The following is a 16,001-nucleotide window of genomic DNA, read 5'->3' as shown; positions in this document are numbered from 1 at the left end:
ATCTCTCGCTTTTCTCATTCACCTTCACCCTGGTTATCTCACTCACTCTCTCCCGTTTCTCATTCCCCTTATCGCTAGTTCGCTCTCTCTCCCCCTTTTCTGATTCCCCTTATCCATGGTAATGTCTCTCTATCTCCCTTTTCTCATTCCCCTTATCCCTGGTGATCTCTCTCTCTCTCCCTTTTTTCATTCCCCTTATCCATGGTTGTCTCTCTCCCTCTCTCAAGTTGCTCATTCCCCTTAACACTGGTTATCTCTCTCCCTCTCTCCCTTTTCTCATTCCCCTTATCCCTGGATCTCTCTCTCTCTCTCTCTCTCTCCCTTTTCTCATTCCCCTTATCCCTGGTTATCTCTCTCTCTCTTTTCTGATTCCCCTTATCCCTGGTTATGTCTCTCTCTCTCCCTTTTCTCATTTCCCTTATCCCTGGTTATCTCTCTCTCTCTCCATTTGTTCATTCCCCTTATCCCTGGTTATCTCTCTCACTCTATCCCGTTTCTCATTTCCCTTTATCCCTGGTTATATCCCTTTCTCCCCTTACTCATTCCCCTCATCACAGGTTATCTGTATCTCTCCCTTTTCTCATTCCCCTTATCCCTTGTTATCTCTTTCACTCTCTCCCGTTTCTCATTCCCCTTATCCCTGGTTAACTCTCTCCTTCTCTCCCGTTTCGCATTCCCCTTATCCCTGGTTATCTCTCTCTCTCTTTCTCCCTTTTTTGATTCCCCTTATCCCTGGTTATCTGTCTCTCTCCCGTTTCTGATTCCCCTCAACCCTCGTTATCTCTCTCTCTCTCGCTTTTCTCATTCCCCTTAACACTGGTTATCTCTCTCCCTCTCTCCAGTATCTCATTCCCCTTATCCCTGGTTGTCTCTATCTCGCCCTTTTCTCAATCCCCTGATCCCTTTTTATCTTTCTCTCTCCGTTTTCTCATTCCTCTTATCCCTGGTTAACTCTCTCCCTCCCTCCCGTTTCTCATTCCCGTTATCCCTGGTTATCTCACTCCCCCTCTCCAGTTTCTCATTCCCCTTATCCCTCATTCTGTCTCCCTCTCTCCAGTTTCTCATTCCCCTTAACCCTGGTTATCTCTGTCCCTCTCTCCCTTTTCTCATTCCCCTTATCCCTGGTTCTCGCTCTCTCTCTCTCTCCCTTTTCTCATTCCCCTTATCCCAGGATCTCCCTCTCTCTCTCTCTCTCTCTCCCTTTTCTCATTCCCCTTATCCCTGGTTATCTCTCTCTCTCTTTTCTGATTCCCCTTATCCCTGGTTATGTCTCTCTCTCTCCCTTTTCTCATTTCCCTTAACCCTGGTTATCTCTCTCTCTCTCTCCATTTGTTCATTCCCCTTATCCCTGGTTATCTCTCTCACTCTATCCCGTTTCTCATTTCCCTTTATCCCTGGTTATATCCCGTTCTCTCCTTCCTCATTCCCCTCATCACAGGTTATCTGTATCTCTCCCTTTTCTCATTCCCCTTATCCCTTGTTAACTCTTTCACTCTCTCCCGTTTCTCATTCCCCTTATCCCTGGTTATCTCTCTCCTTCTCTCCCGTTTCGCATTTCCCTTATCCCTGGTTATCTCTCTCTCTCTTTCTCCCTTTTTTGATTCCCCTTATCCCTGGTTATCTGTCTCTCTCCCGTTTCTGATTCCCCTCAACCCTCGTTATCTCTCTCTCTCTCGCTTTTCTCATTCCCCTTAACACTGGTTATCTCTCTCCCTCTCTCCAGTATCTCATTCCCCTTATCCCTGGTTGTCTCTATCTCGCCCTTTTCTCAATCCCCTGATCCCTTTTTATCTTTCTCTCTCCGTTTTCTCATTCCTCTTATCCCTGGTTAACTCTCTCCCTCCCTCCCGTTTCTCATTCCCGTTATCCCTGGTTATCTCACTCCCCCTCTCCAGTTTCTCATTCCCCTTATCCCTCATTCTGTCTCCCTCTCTCCAGTTTCTCATTCCCCTTAACCCTGGTTATCTCTGTCCCTCTCTCCCTTTTCTCATTCCCCTTATCCCTGGTTCTCGCTCTCTCTCTCTCTCCCTTTTCTCATTCCCCTTATCCCAGGATCTCCCTCTCTCTCTCTCTCTCTCCCTTTTCTCATTCCCCTTATCCCTGGTTATCTCTCTCTCTCTTTTCTGATTCCCCTTATCCCTGGTTATGTCTCTCTCTCTCCCTTTTCTCATTTCCCTTAACCCTGGTTATCTCTCTCTCTCTCTCCATTTGTTCATTCCCCTTATCCCTGGTTATCTCTCTCACTCTATCCCGTTTCTCATTTCCCTTTATCCCTGGTTATATCCCGTTCTCTCCTTCCTCATTCCCCTCATCACAGGTTATCTGTATCTCTCCCTTTTCTCATTCCCCTTATCCCTTGTTAACTCTTTCACTCTCTCCCGTTTCTCATTCCCCTTATCCCTGGTTATCTCTCTCCTTCTCTCCCGTTTCGCATTTCCCTTATCCCTGGTTATCTCTCTCTCTCTTTCTCCCTTTTTTGATTCCCCTTATCCCTGGTTATCTGTCTCTCTCCCGTTTCTGATTCCCCTCAACCCTCGTTATCTCTCTCTCTCTCGCTTTTCTCATTCCCCTTAACCCTGGTTATCTCTCTCCCTCTCTCCAGTATCTCATTCCCCTTATCCCTGGTTGTCTCTATCTCCCCCTTTTCTCAATCCCCTGATCCCTGTTTATCTTTCTCTCTCCGTTTTCTCATTCCCCTTATCCCTGGTTATCTCTCTCACTCTCTCCCGTTTCTCATTGCCCCATATCCCTGGTTATCTCCCTTTCTCCCTTTTTTCATTCCCCTTATCACTGGTTATCTCTCTATCTGTCCCTTTTCTCATTACCCTTATCCCTGGATATCACTCTCCCTCTCTCATGTTTCTCATTCCCCTTATCCCTGGTTATCTCTCTCTCTCTCCCTCCTTTATTTCATTCCCCTTATCCGTGGTTATCTGTCTCCCTCCCTTTTCTCATTCCCCTTGTCCACGGTTATTTCGCTCTCTCTCTCCCGTTTCTCATTCCCCTTATCCCTGGTTATCTCTCTCGCTCTATCTTTTATCATTCCCCTTATCCCTGGTTCTCACTCTCTCTCTCCATTTTCTCATTCCCCTTGACCCTGGTTATCTCTCTCTCTCTTTTCTCATTCCCCTTATCCCTTGTTATCTCTCTCTCACTCCCTTTTCCGATTTCCCTTATCCCTGGTAATCTCTCTCTCTCTCTCTCTTTTCTGATTCCCCTTAACCCTGGTTATCTCTCGATCTCTCCCTTTTCTCATTTCCCTTGTCCCTGGTTATCTCTCTCCCTCTCTCCCTTATTTCGTTCCCCTTATCCGTGGTAATCTGTCTCCCTCCCTTTTCTCATTCCCTTTATCCATGGTTATTTCTCTCCCTCTCTCCCGCTTTTCATTCCCCTTATCCCTGGTTATCTCTCTCCCTCTCTCCTGTTTCTCATTCCCCTTATCCCTGGTTATCTCTCTCCCTCTCTCCCGTTTCTCATTCCCCTTATCCCTTATTCTACCTCCCTCTCTCTCTTTTCTCATTCCCCTTATCCCTGGTTACCTCTCTCTCTCTCTCCCTTTTCTCATTCCCCTTAACCCTGGTTATCTCTTTCTCTCTCACTTTTCTCATTCCCCTTATCCCTGGTTATATCTCTCTCCCTCGCCCTTTTCTCAACCCCCTTAGCCCTGGTTATATCTCTCCCTCTCGCCCTTTCCTCATTCCCCTTATCCCTGGTTATCTGTCTCTGTCTCTCCCTTTACTCATTCCTCGTAGCCCTGGTTATCAGTCTCACTCTCTCCCGTTTCTCATTCCCCTCATCCCTGGTTCTCTCTCTCTCTCCCTTTTCTCATTCCCTTTAACCCTGGTTATCTCTCTCTCTCCCTCTTGCTTTTGTCATTCCCCTATTCCCTGGTTATCTCTCTCTCCCTCTCCCTTATCTCATTCCCCATAACCCTGGTTATCTCTCACTCTCTCTCCCTTTTCTCATTCACCTTATCCGTTGTTAGTCTCTCCCACTGTCTCTCTTTTCTCATTCCGCTTGTCTCTGGTTATCTCGCTATCTCTCTCCAATTTCTCATTCCCCTTATCCCTCATTCTCTCTCCATGTCTCCATTTTCTCATTCCTCTTAACCCTGGTTATCTCCTCTCTCCATTTTATCATTCCACTTATCCCTGGTTATCTCACTCTTTCTCTCCCGTTTCTCATTCACCTGATCCCTGGTTTTATCTATCTCTCTCCCTTTTCTCATTCCCCTCAACCATGGTTATCTCTCTCCCTCTCACCCTTTTCTCATTCCCGTTATCCCTGGTTCTCTCTCCCTCTCTCCCTTTTCCCATTCCCCTTGGCCCTGGTTATCTCTCTCTCTCTATCTTTTCTCATTCCCCTTATCCATTGTTATCTCTCTCTCTCACCCTTTTCCGTTTTCCCTTATCCCTGGTAAACTCTCTCTCTCTTCTGATTCCCCTTAACCCTGGTTATCTCTCTCTGTCCCTTTCCTCATTCCCCTTATCCCTGGATATCACTCTCCCCCTCTCATGTTTCTCATTCCCCTTATCCCTGGTTATCTCTCTCTCTCTCTCCCTTTTCTCAGTCCCCTTTACGCTGGTAATCTCTCTCCCTCTCTCCCGTTTCTCATTCCCCTTATCCCTGATTATTTCTCTCCCTCTCTCCAGTTTCTCATTCCCCTTATCCCTGGTTATCTCTCTCTCTCTCTCTCTCCCTTTTCTCATTCCCCTTAACCCTGGTTATCTCTCTCCCTCACTCACTTTTCTCAATCCCCTTAACCCTGGTTATCTCTCAGCCTGTCTCCTGTTTCTCGTTCCCCTTATCCCTGGTTAACTCTCTCCCTCTCTCTCGTTGCTCATTCCCCTTATGCCTGGTTATCTGTCTCTCTCTCCCTTTTCTCATTCCCCTTATCCCTTATTCTCCCTCCCTCTTTGCCTTTTCTCATTCCCCTTATCCCTGGTTACCTCTCTCTCTCTCTCCCTTTTCTCATTCCCGTTCTCCCTGTTTATCTCTCTCTTTCTCCCTTTTCTCATTCCCCTTATCCCTGGTTATCTCTCTCTCTCTCTCTCTTTTCTCATTCCCCTTATCCCTGGTTATCTCTCTCCCTCTCTCCCGCTTCTCATTCCCCTTATCCCTGGTTATCTCTCTCTCTCTGCCTTTTCTCATTCCCGTTATCCCTTATTCTCCCTCCCTCTCTCCCGTTTCTCATTCCCCTTCTGCCGTGTTTATCTTTCTCTCTTCGCTTTTTCAATCCCCTTATCCCTGGTTATCTCTCTCTCACTCTCCCGTTTCTCATTCCCCTTATCTCTTGTTTATCTCACTCTCTCCCTTTTTTCATTCCCCTTATCCCTGGTTATCTCTCTCTCTCTCTCTCTCTCTCCCTTTTCTCATTCCCCTTATCCCTTATTCTCCATCCCTCTTTCCTGTTTCTCATTCCCCTTTTCCCTGGTTACCTCTCTCTCTCCCTCCCTTTTCTCATTCCCCTTAACCCTGGTTATCTCTACCTCTCTCCCGTATCTTATTCCCCGTATCCCTGGTTATCTGTCTCCGTCTCTCCCTTTTCTCATTGCCCTTAACCCTGGTTATCAGTCTCTCTCTCTCCCTTTTCTCATTCCCCTTATCCCTGGTTATCTCTCTCTCTCTCCGTTTTCCGTTTTCCCTTATCTCTGGTCATCTCTCTCCCTCTCTCCCGTTTCTCATTCCCCTTCTGCCGTGTTTATCTCTCTCGCTTCGCTTTTTCATTCCCCTTATCCCTGGTTATCTCTCTCTCACTCTCCCGTTTCTCATTCCCCTTATCCCTTGTTTATCTCACTCTCTCCCTTTTTTCATTCCCCTTATCTCTGGTTATCTCTCTCTCTCTTTCCCTTTTCTCATTCAACTTATCCCTCGTTCTCTCTCTCTCCTTTCTCATTCCCCTTATCCCTGGTTATCTCTCTCTCTCTCCCTTTTCCGTTTTCGCTTATTTCTGGTCATCTCTCTCCCTCTCTTCCGTTTCTCATTCACCTTATGCCATGTTTATCTATCTCTCTCCCCTTTTTCATTCCCCTTATCCCTGGTTATCTCTCTCTCACTCTCCCGTTTCTCATTCCCCTTATCCCTTGTTTATCTGTCTCTCTCCCTTTTTTCATTCCCCTTATCCCTGGTTATCTCTCTCTCTCTCTCCCGTTTCTCATTCCCCTTATCCATGGTTATCTCTCTACCTCTCTCCCGTTTCTCATTCCCCTTATCCCTTGATATCACTCTCTCTCCCTTTTCTCATTCCCCGTATCCCTGGTTATCTCTCTCCCTCCCTCCCGTTTCTCATTCCCCTTATCAATGGTTATCTCTCTCCCTCTCTCCAGTTTCTCATTCCCCTCATCCCTGGTTATCTCTTACCCTCTCTCCCGTTTCTCATTCCCCTTATCCCTGGTTATCTGTCTCCCACTCTCCCTTTTCTCATTCCCCTTATCACTGGATATCACTCTCTCTCCCTTTTCTCATTCCCCGTATCCCTGGTTATCTCACTCCCTCTCTCCCGTTTCTTATTCCCCTTATCCCTGGTTATCTCTCTCCCTCTCTCCAGTTTCTCATTCCCCTCATCCCTGGTTATCTCTCACCCTCTCTCCCGTTTCTCATTCCCCTTATCCCTCGTTATCTCTCTCCCTCCGTTTACACAGTTTATTTCTCTCCCTCTCTACCGTTTCTCATTCCCCTTATCCCTTGTTCGCTCTCTCTCTCTACATTTTCTCATTCCTCTTCATCCTGGTTATCTCTCTCTCTCTCTCCCTTTTCTCAATACCCTTGTCCCTGGTTATCTGTCTCAATCTCTCCCTTCACTCATTCGACTTATCCCTGGTTATCTCTCTCCCTCTCTCCCGTTTCTCATTCCCCCTATCACTGTTTATCTCTTTCCCTCTCTCCTGTTTCTCAATCTCCTCATCCCTTGTTCTCTCGCTCTCTCTCTCTCCCTTTTCTCATTCCCCTTATCCCTGGTTATCTCGCTCCCTCTCTCCCGTTTCTTATTCCCCTTATCCCTGGTTATCTCTCTCCCTCTCTCCAGTTTCTCATTCCCCTCATCCCTGGTTATCTCTCAGCCTCTCTCCCGTTTCTCATTCCCCTTATCCCTCGTTATCTCTCTCCCTCCCTTTACACAGTTTTTTTTCTCTCCCTCTCTCCCGTTTCTCATTCCCCTTATCCCTTGTTTGCTCTCTCTCTCTACATTTTCTCATTCCCCTTAACCCTGGTTATCTCTCTCTCTCTCTCCCTTTTCTCATTCCCGTTCTCTCTGTTTATCTCTCTCTTTCTCCCTTTTCTCATTCCCCTTATCCCTGGTTATCTCTCTCTCTCTCTCTCTTTTCTCATTCCCCTCAACGCTGGTTATCTCTCTCCCTCTCTCCCGTTTCTCATTCCCCTTATCCCTGGTTATCTCTCTCCCTCTCTCCCGCTTCTCATTCCCCTTATCCCTGGTTATCTCTCTCTCTCTGCCTTTTCTCATTCCCGTTATCCCTTATTCTCCCTCCCTCTCTCCCGTTTCTCATTCCCCTTCTGCCGTGTTTATCTTTCTCTCTTCGCTTTTTCAATCCCCTTATCCCTGGTTATCTCTCTCTCACTCTCCCGTTTCTCATTCCCCTTATCTCTTGTTTATCTCACTCTCTCCCTTTTTTCATTCCCCTTATCCCTGGTTATCTCTCTCTCTCTCTCTCTCTCCCTTTTCTCATTCCCCTTATCCCTTATTCTCCATACCTCTTTCCTGTTTCTCATTCCCCTTTTCCCTGGTTACCTCTCTCTCTCCCTCCCTTTTCTCATTCCCCTTAACCCTGGTTATCTCTACCTCTCTCCCGTATCTTATTCCCCGTATCCCTGGTTATCTGTCTCCGTCTCTCCCTTTTCTCATTGCCCTTAACCCTGGTTATCAGTCTCTCTCTCTCCCTTTTCTCATTCCCCTTATCCCTGGTTATCTCTCTCTCTCTCCGTTTTCTGTTTTCCCTTATCTCTGGTCATCTCTCTCCCTCTCTCCCGTTTCTCATTCCCCTTCTGCCGTGTTTATCTCTCTCGCTTCGCTTTTTCATTCCCCTTATCCCTGGTTATCTCTCTCTCACTCTCCCGTTTCTCATTCCCCTTATCCCTTGTTTATCTCACTCTCTCCCTTTTTTCATTCCCCTTATCCCTGGTTATCTCTCTCTCTCTCTCCCTTTTCTCATTCAACTTATCCCTCGTTCTCTCTCTCTCCTTTCTCATTCCCCTTATCCCTGGTTATCTCTCTCTCTCTCCCTTTTCCGTTTTCGCTTATTTCTGGTCATCTCTCTCCCTCTCTTCCGTTTCTCATTCACCTTATGCCATGTTTATCTATCTCTCTCCCCTTTTTCATTCCCCTTATCCCTGGTTATCTCTCTCTCACTCTCCCGTTTCTCATTCCCCTTATCCCTTGTTTATCTGTCTCTCTCCCTTTTTTCATTCCCCTTATCCCTGGTTATCTCTCTCTCTCTCTCCCGTTTCTCATTCCCCTTATCCATGGTTATCTCTCTACCTCTCTCCCGTTTCTCATTCCCCTTATCCCTGGTTATCTCGTTCCCTCTCTCCCGTTTCTCATTCGCCTTGTCCCTGGTTTTCACTCTCTCTCCCTCCCTTTTCTCATTCCCCCTATCCCTGGTTATCTCTCTCTCTCTCCCTTATCTCATTCCCCTTAACCCTGGTTATCTCTCTCTCTCTCTCTCTGTTTTCTCATTTCCCTTAACCCTGGTTATCTCTCTCTCTCCCTTTTCTCATTCCCCTTAACCATGGTTATCTCTCTCTCGCCCTTTTTTCATTCCACATATCCCTGGTTATCTCTTTCCCTCTCTCTCGTTTCTCATTCCCCTTGTCCCTGGTTATCTCTCTCTCTCCCTCCCTTTTCTCATTCCCCTTATCCCTGGTTTCCTCTCTCTCTCCCTTTTCTCATTCCCCTTATCCCTTGATATCACTCTCTCTCCCTTTTCTCATTCCCCGTATCCCTGGTTATCTCTCTCCCTCCCTCCCGTTTCTCATTCCCCTTATCAATGGTTATCTCTCTCCCTCTCTCCAGTTTCTCATTCCCCTCATCCCTGGTTATCTCTTACCCTCTCTCCCGTTTCTCATTCCCCTTATCCCTGGTTATCTGTCTCCCACTCTCCCTTTTCTCATTCCCCTTATCACTGGATATCACTCTCTCTCCCTTTTCTCATTCCCCGTATCCCTGGTTATCTCACTCCCTCTCTCCCGTTTCTTATTCCCCTTATCCCTGGTTATCTCTCTCCCTCTCTCCAGTTTCTCATTCCCCTCATCCCTGGTTATCTCTCACCCTCTCTCCCGTTTCTCATTCCCCTTATCCCTCGTTATCTCTCTCCCTCCGTTTACACAGTTTATTTCTCTCCCTCTCTACCGTTTCTCATTCCCCTTATCCCTTGTTCGCTCTCTCTCTCTACATTTTCTCATTCCTCTTCACCCTGGTTATCTCTCTCTCTCTCTCCCTTTTCTCAATACCCTTGTCCCTGGTTATCTGTCTCAATCTCTCCCTTCACTCATTCGACTTATCCCTGGTTATCTCTCTCCCTCTCTCCCGTTTCTCATTCCCCCTATCACTGTTTATCTCTTTCCCTCTCTCCTGTTTCTCAATCTCCTCATCCCTTGTTCTCTCGCTCTCTCTCTCTCCCTTTTCTCATTCCCCTTATCCCTGGTTATCTCGCTCCCTCTCTCCCGTTTCTTATTCCCCTTATCCCTGGTTATCTCTCTCCCTCTCTCCAGTTTCTCATTCCCCTCATCCCTGGTTATCTCTCAGCCTCTCTCCCGTTCCTCATTCCCCTTATCCCTCGTTATCTCTCTCCCTCCCTTTACACAGTTTTTTTCTCTCCCTCTCTCCCGTTTCTCATTCCCCTTATCCCTTGTTTGCTCTCTCTCTCTACATTTTCTCATTCCCCTTAACCCTGGTTATCTCTCTCTCTCTCTCCCTTTTCTCAATACACTTGTTCCCTGGTTATCTGTCTCTCTCCCTTTACTCATTCCTCTTATCCCTGCTTATCTCTCTCTCGCTCCCTTTTTTCATTCCCCTTATCCCTGGTTATCTGTCTCTCTCCCTTTACTCATTCCCCTTTCCCCGGGTTATCTCTCTCAATCTCTCCCTTTATTCATTCGACTTATCCCTGGTTATCTCTCTCCCTCTCTCCCGTTTCTCATTCCCCTTATCACTGTTTATCTCTTTCCCTCTCTCCTGTTTCTCAATCTCCTTATGCCTTGTTATCTCGCTCTCTCTCTCTCCCTTTTCTCATTCCCCTTATCCCTGGTTATCTCTCCCCCTCGCTCCCGTTTCTCATTCCCCTTATCCCTGGTTTTCTCTCTCTCTCCGTTTTCTCATTCCACTTCTCCCTGGTTAACTCTCTCCCTCCCTCCCGTTTCTCATTCCCCTTATCCCTGGTTATCTCTCTCCACCTCCCCAGTTTCTCATTCCCCTTATCCCTGGTTATCTCTCTCTCTCTCTCCCTTTCTCATTCCCCTTATCCCTCATTCTGTCTCCCTCTCTCCTTTTTCTCATATCCCTTTTCCGTGGTTTTCTCTCCCTCTCTCCCTTTTATCATTCCCCTTAACCCTGGTTATCTCTCTCCCTCACTCACTTTTCTCATTCACCTTAACCCTGGTTATGTCTCTCCCACTCACCCGTTTCTCATTCCACTTATCCTTCGTTATTTCTCTCTCTCTCTCTCCCGTTTCTCATTCCCCTTATCGATAGTTATCTCCCTCTTCCCCTTTTCTCATTTCCCTTATCCCTGGTTATCTCTCTCTCTCCATTTTCTCATTCCCCTTTTGCCAGTAATCTCTCTCCGTCTCTCCCGTTTCTCATTCCCCTTATCCCTGGTTATCTCTCTCCCTCTCCCCCGTTCCTTATTCCCCTTATCCTTGGTTATCTCTCTATTTCTACCGTTTCTCATTCCCCTTATCTCTGGTTATCTCTCTCCCTCTCTCCCGTTTCTCATTCCCCTTATCCCTGGGTATCTCCCTCTCACCATTTTCTAATTCCCCTTATCCCTGGTTCTCTCTCTCTCTCTCCCTTTTCTCATTCCCCTTGACCCTGGTTATCTCTCTCTCTCTCTCTTTTCTCATTCCCATTATACCTCCGTTTTCCCTTATCCCTGGTAATCTCTCTCTCTCTCTCTTTTCTAATTCCCCTTGTCCCTGGTTATCTCTCTCACTCTCCCTTATTTCTTTCCCCTTAACCCTGGTTATCCCTCTCCCTCTCTCATGTTTCTCATTCCCCTTATCCCTGGTTATCTCTTTCTCTCTCCCGTATTTCATTCCCCTGATCCGTGGTTATCTCTCTCCATCCCTTTTCTCATCCCCCTTATCTATAGTCATTTCTCTCCCTCTCTCCCGTTTATCATTCCACTTTTCCCTGGTTATCCCTCTCCCTCTCTCCCGTTTCTCATTCCCCTTATCCATGGTTATCTCTCTCCACCTCCCCAGTTTCTCATTCCCCTTATCCCTGGTTATCTCTCTTTCTCTCTCCCTTTCTCATTCCCCTTATCCCTCATTCTGTCTCTCTCTCTCCTTTTTCTCATATCCCTTTTCCGTGGCTTCCTCTCCCTCTCTCCCTTTTATCATTCCCCTTAACCCTGGTTATCTCTCTCCCACTCACCCGTTTCTGATTCCACTTATCCCTGGTTATTTCTCTCTCTCTCTCCCGTTTCTCATTCCCGTTATCGCTAGTTATCTCCCTCTTCCCCTTTTCTCATTACCCTTATCCCTGGTTATCTCTCTCTCTCTCCCTTTTCTCATTCCCCTTGAACCTGGTTATCTCTCTCTCTCTTTTCTCATTCCCCTAATCCCTGGTAATCTCTTTCTCTCTCCCTTATTTCATTCCCCTTATCCGTGGTTATCTCTCTCCCTCCCTTTTCTCATCCCCCTTATCTATAGTCATTTCTCTTCCTCTCTCCCGTTCCTCATTCCCCTTATCCCTGGTTAGCTCTGTCTCTCTCTCTACATTTTCTCATTCCCCTGAACGCTGGTTATCTCTCTCCCTCTCTCCCGTTTCTCATACCCCTTATCCCTGATTATCTCTCTACCTCTCTCCCGTTTCTTATTCCCCTTATCCCTGGTTATCTCTCTCCCACTCTCCCATTTCTCATTCCAAATATCCCTGGTTATCCCTCTCTCTCTCCCTCGTTTCTCATTCCGATTATCCCTGGTTATCTCTCTCCCACTCGCCCTTTTCTCATTCCCCTTAGCCCTTGTTATCTCCCTCCCTCTCGCCCTTTCCTCATTCCCCTTATCCCTGGTTATCTGTCTCTGTCTCTCCCTTTTCTCATTCCACTTAACCCTGGTTATCAGTCTCCCGCTCTCCCTTTTCTCATTCCCCTCATCCCTGCTTCTCTCTCTCTCTCTCTCTCTCCCTTTTCTCATTCCCATTAAACCTGGTTCTCTCTCTCTCTCTCTCTCTCTCCCTTTTCTCTTTCCCTTTAACCCTGGTTATCTCTCTCTCTCTCTCTCCCTTTTCTCATTCCCCTTATCCGTTGTTAACCCTCTCCCTCTCTCTCCTTTCTCATTCCGCTTGTCCCTGGTTATCTCTCTATCTCTCTCCCTTTTCTCATTCCCCTTATCCCTCATTCTCTCTGCATCTCTCCATTTTCTCATTCCCCTTAACCATGGTTATCTCTCCCCCTCTCTCCCTTTTCACATTCCCCTTATCCCTGGTTATCTCTGTCTCTCTCTCTCCTTTTTCTCATTCCCCGTGTCCCTGGTTATCTTTCTCCCTCACTCCAGTTTCTCATTCCCCTTATCCCTTATTCTCCATCCCTCTTTCCTGTTTCTCATTCCCCTTTTCCCTGGTTACCTCTCTCTCTCCCTCCCTTTTCTCATTCCCCTTAACCCTGGTTATCTCTACCTCTCTCCCGTATCTTATTCCCCGTATCCCTGGTTATCTGAATCCGTCTCTCCCTTTTCTCATTGCCCTTAACCCTGGTTATCAGTCTCTCTCTCTCCCTTTTCTCATTCCCCTTATCCCTGGTTATCTCTCTCTCTCTCTCACTTTTCTCATTCCCCTCATCCCTTGTTTTCTCTTACTCTCTCTGCTTTCTCATTCCCCTTAACCCTGGTTATCTCTCTCTCTCTCCGTTTTCCGTTTTCCCTTATCTCTGGTCATCTCTCTCCCTCTCTCCCGTTTCTCATTCCCATTCTGCCGTGTTTATCTCTCTCGCTTCGCTTTTTCATTCCCCTTATCCCTGGTTATCTCTCTCTCACTCTCCCGTTTCTCATTCCCCTTATCCCTTGTTTATCTCACTCTCTCCCTTTTTTCATTCCCCTTATCCCTGGTTATTTCTCTCTCTCTCTCCCTTTTCTCATTCAACTTATCCCTCGTTCTCTCTCTCTCCTTTCTCATTCCCCTTATCCCTGGTTATCTCTCTCTCTCTCCCTTTTCCGTTTTCGCTTATTTCTGGTCATCTCTCTCCCTCTCTTCCGTTTCGCATTCACCTTATGCCATGTTTATCTATCTCTCTCCCCTTTTTCATTCCCCTTATCCCTGGTTATCTCTCTCTCACTCTCCCGTTTCTCATTCCCCTTATCCCTTGTTTATCTGTCTCTCTCCCTTTTTTCATTCCCCTTATCCCTGGTTATCTCTCTCTCTCTCTCCCGTTTCTCATTCCCCTTATCCATGGTTATCTCTCTACCTCTCTCCCGTTTCTCATTCCCCTTATCCCTGGTTATCTCGTTCCCTCTCTCCCGTTTCTCATTCGCCTTGTCCCTGGTTTTCACTCTCTCTCCCTCCCTTTTCTCATTCCCCCTATCCCTGGTTATCTCTCTCTCTCTCCCTTATCTCATTCCCCTTAACCCTGGTTATCTCTCTCTCTCTCTCTCTCTGTTTTCTCATTTCCCTTAACCCTGGTTATCTCTCTCTCTCTCTCCCTTTTCTCATTCCCCTTAACCATGGTTATCTCTCTCTCTCTCGCCCTTTTTTCATTCCACATATCCCTGGTTATCTCTTTCCCTCTCTCTCGTTTCTCATTCCCCTTGTCCCTGGTTATCTCTCTCTCTCCCTCCCTTTTCTCATTCCCCTTATCCCTGGTTTCCTCTCTCTCTCCCTTTTCTCATTCCCCTCATCCCTTGATATCACTCTCACTCCCTTTTCTCATTCCCCGTATCCCTGGTTATCTCTCTCCCTCCCGTTTCTCATTCCCCTTATCAATGGTTATCTCTCTCCCTCTCTCCAGTTTCTCATTCCCCTCATCCCTGGTTATCTCTTACCCTCTCTCCCGTTTCTCATTCCCCTTATCCCTGGTTATCTGTCTCCCACTCTCCCTTTTCTCATTCCCCTTATCACTGGATATCACTCTCTCTCCCTTTTCTCATTCCCCGTATCCCTGGTTATCTCACTCCCTCTCTCCCGTTTCTTATTCCCCTTATCCCTGGTTATCTCTCTCCCTCTCTCCAGTTTCTCATTCCCCTCATCCCTGGTTATCTCTCACCCTCTCTCCCGTTTCTCATTCCCCTTATCCCTCGTTATCTCTCTCCCTCCCTTTACACAGTTTATTTATCTCCGTCTCTACCGTTTCTCATTCCCCTTATCCCTTGTTCGCTCTCTCTCTCTACATTTTCTCGTTCCCCTTCACCCTGGTTATCTCTCTCTCTCTCTCTCCCTTTTCTCAATACCCTTGTCCCTGGTTATCTGTCTCAATCTCTCCCTTCACTCATTCGACTTATCCCTGGTTATCTCTCTCCCTCTCTCCCGTTTCTCATTCCCCCTATCACTGTTTATCTCTTTCCCTCTCTCCTGTTTCTCAATCTCCTCATCCCTTGTTCTCTCGCTCTCTCTCTCTCCCTTTTCTCATTCCCCTTATCCCTGGTTATCTCGCTCCCTCTCTCCCGTTTCTTATTCCCCTTATCCCTGGTTATCTCTCTCCCTCTCTCCAGTTTCTCATTCCCCTCATCCCTGGTTATCTCTCAGCCTCTCTCCCGTTTCTCATTCCCCTTATCCCTCGTTATCTCTCTCCCTCCCTTTACACAGTTTTTTTCTCTCCCTCTCTCCCGTTTCTCATTCCCCTTATCCCTTGTTTGCTCTCTCTCTCTACATTTTCTCATTCCCCTTAACCCTGGTTATCTCTCTCTCTCTCTCCCTTTTCTCAATACACTTGTCCCTGGTTATCTGTCTCTCTCCCTTTACTCATTCCTCTTATCCCTGCTTATCTCTCTCTCGCTCCCTTTTTTCATTCCCCTTATCCCTGGTTATCTGTCTCTCTCCCTTTACTCATTCCCCTTTCCCCAGGTTATCTCTCTCAATCTCTCCCTTTATTCATTCGACTTATCCCTGGTTATCTCTCTCCCTCTCTCCCGTTTCTCATTCCCCTTATCACTGTTTATCTCTTTCCCTCTCTCCTGTTTCTCAATCTCCTTATGCCTTGTTATCTCGCTCTCTCTCTCTCCCTTTTCTCATTCCCCTTATCCCTGGTTATCTCTCTCTCTTCGTTTTCTCATTCCCCTTATCCCTGGTTATCTCTCTCCACCTCCCCAGTTTCTCATTCCCCTTATCCCTGGTTATCTCTCTCTCTCTCTCCCTTTCTCATTCCCCTTATCCCTCATTCTGTCTCCCTCTCTCCTTTTTCTCATATCCCTTTTCCGTGGTTTTCTCTCCCTCTCTCCCTTTTATCATTCCCCTTAACCCTGGTTATCTCTCTCCCTCACTCACTTTTCTCATTCACCTTAACCCTGGTTATGTCTCTCCCACTCACCCGTTTCTCATTCCACTTATCCTTCGTTATTTCTCTCTCTCTCTCTCCCGTTTCTCATTCCCCTTATCGATAGTTATCTCCCTCTTCCCCTTTTCTCATTTCCCTTATCCCTGGTTATCTCTCTCTCTCCATTTTCTCATTCCCCTTTTGCCAGTAATCTCTCTCCGTCTCTCCCGTTTCTCATTCCCCTTATCCCTGGTTATCTCTCTCCCTCTCCCCCGTTCCTTATTCCCCTTATCCCTGGTTATCTCTCTATTTCTACCGTTTCTCATTCCCCTTATCTCTGGTTATCTCTCTCCCTCTCTCCCGTTT

This window comes from Heptranchias perlo, chromosome 17 (assembly GCF_035084215.1).
Source record: "Heptranchias perlo isolate sHepPer1 chromosome 17, sHepPer1.hap1, whole genome shotgun sequence".
Classification (NCBI taxonomy): Eukaryota; Metazoa; Chordata; class Chondrichthyes; order Hexanchiformes; family Hexanchidae; genus Heptranchias; species Heptranchias perlo.
Note: the sequence above shows the minus strand (reverse complement) of the source record.